This window comes from Apostichopus japonicus, chromosome 8 (genome assembly GCF_037975245.1).
Source record: "Apostichopus japonicus isolate 1M-3 chromosome 8, ASM3797524v1, whole genome shotgun sequence".
Lineage (NCBI taxonomy): Eukaryota > Metazoa > Echinodermata > Holothuroidea > Aspidochirotida > Stichopodidae > Apostichopus > Apostichopus japonicus.
This window is the reverse complement of record NC_092568.1, coordinates 25216023-25218069: the sequence shown is the minus strand read 5'-3', so window position 1 is coordinate 25218069 and position 2047 is coordinate 25216023.

Below are 2047 nucleotides of genomic sequence, written 5' to 3'. Positions count from 1 at the left end.
GCCTCCGTGGGATCTTGGAGGGCAAATGGCCTGGGCCTAAACAAGAGAGCCACATTTACACGCTAACACATTGTTTGGTTACCGGGCGAGCGGGGTATGGGAATGTTGCCCATAAAATATATGGCAATAATATATGGTATACCCATGATAGAGCCTAGCATAGGCCAGAAAACTAACGTGACTAGACTTCCCGGATTTCATTCACATGGATAACAATTACTTTTTATCCATTTGATTATTTGTTGACAAACTAGCCTAGACATACTTGTTTCTGAATGAGGCAGTTCTAAACTAACTCATTTAGCCATCAGTAATTGGCTACACTGTTAATAACCATTCATGAAGTCAACATGAGTGGGCAAAGTCAATTTAACATGTCCACGTATTTCCTGGAAAATATTGTATCGACTGGTATTCTCCTTACAAACCCCTCCACAAACCGGAAGGCCATAACTTCATCAATTCGGACCCCACTCCCTCCCTAAAACCAGGGGCGTCGCATTTACACATGGGGGGGGGGGGGGCGGTAGTGTCATGTTTTGCCCAGAGCCGTATATCTATATACGGCTCTGGTTTTGCCGACTAAAAAGAAGAAAATACGGGAAGTGTTGATAAACGAGTCCAACGGGGTGGAGATCAGTGCATGGGCAGGTCCGCTGAAGCCTGAAGGTCCTCTAGTTGGGGTCCAGGCCCACAGAAAATGCTGAGGTTTACAGTATTTATTGTGCTAAAATGGCGCTAAACTTTGACATTTACTCTGGCATATAAGTTGTAAAGGAACTATAGAGAGTTGTCTACAGTGGATACCGTCCTGCACGGGGGAGGCCTAAGGGGAGGGGCAGGGAATGTTCTTTTTTATATAAGTTGGCTTAGATGCAAAATGGTGCTATCTTTGGCAAAGACTTGAACTGATGATATGTTTAGGAATTCTTATTCTATAGTGAATATTTCTTTGGGGGGGGGGGCTGCGGTATGGCACCCCTAACTGGTACCCATTGCGGACAAAATGAACAAAACATGTGGGGTAATTATACCGGTATATAGAATTTTGCCTAATAATGAGACCGTTCGGATGCTGGTCGACAATATCCCCACATCTCAACATATATGCATTTTGTTCAGTCAGTTTCGGATCAATCACATATAGTTAGAGTGACGATCATGGTGAAGTCAATTTCTCGCATGTTTGGAGTTCCGTCATTATTTATGATGCTTGAATCTAAAAGAGGGTGAAATAAATTACTGATGGAAAAAATCAGGAGGTTTGAAAGTGATTATGGTATGTCATATTGATGCGTGGGTATATGTACGTTTAGTACGTGTTAAACCTCTATTTATGCTCTATCGGCCATGCAAAGTGACGAATGCAGTGTGTAAGCCAAGCAGCAATTAATTTATTGTGGTACATAAGAACTGAAGTGATTTTCAGTTTTTGCTTAAGACTTCAGCTTACTATGATCAAAGGAAAAGTTAAAACATGCATGTACGTATCTCGCAACCGGAATTAGAATTCTCATGATTGTTTGACGATAATCTTTGTCACGTTATAAAGTATATGGTGACAGTTGAGTTTGTTTCTCCTATAACTTCTTTCTTATATTGGCCTGTTACGAGAAAGAGAAAGAGGTGTGAGGGGTTGAGGAGATGTTTATATAATTACCTATTGCAATCGATGTCTGTGATTATACCACTCGAATCCAAAGTTCCAAAATGCACATCAACCAGATCTTGCATGCGGTATTCAGTATAAGATGTAACTATGTTAGCCTATACATTGTTCTGGGTATGAGGTATACACTATTTCGTATGTTCCCAAATTTTGTGCAGACCATGCACAATATAGCATCATGGCCGATATATGATAAGCAAGGTACCGTACGTCGTTAATAAGCAAATTTAGCTAAGCTTTATGCATTTAATTCTGTAAACGTGTTTAGGCGTTCATATAAGCCAAGAACGGATATTTGTCTTTGGAAAGTATAGTATATGCTGAGAAAATCAGTAGAAGTAAATAATACAACACGTACCCCACAGTATGATAAAGAAA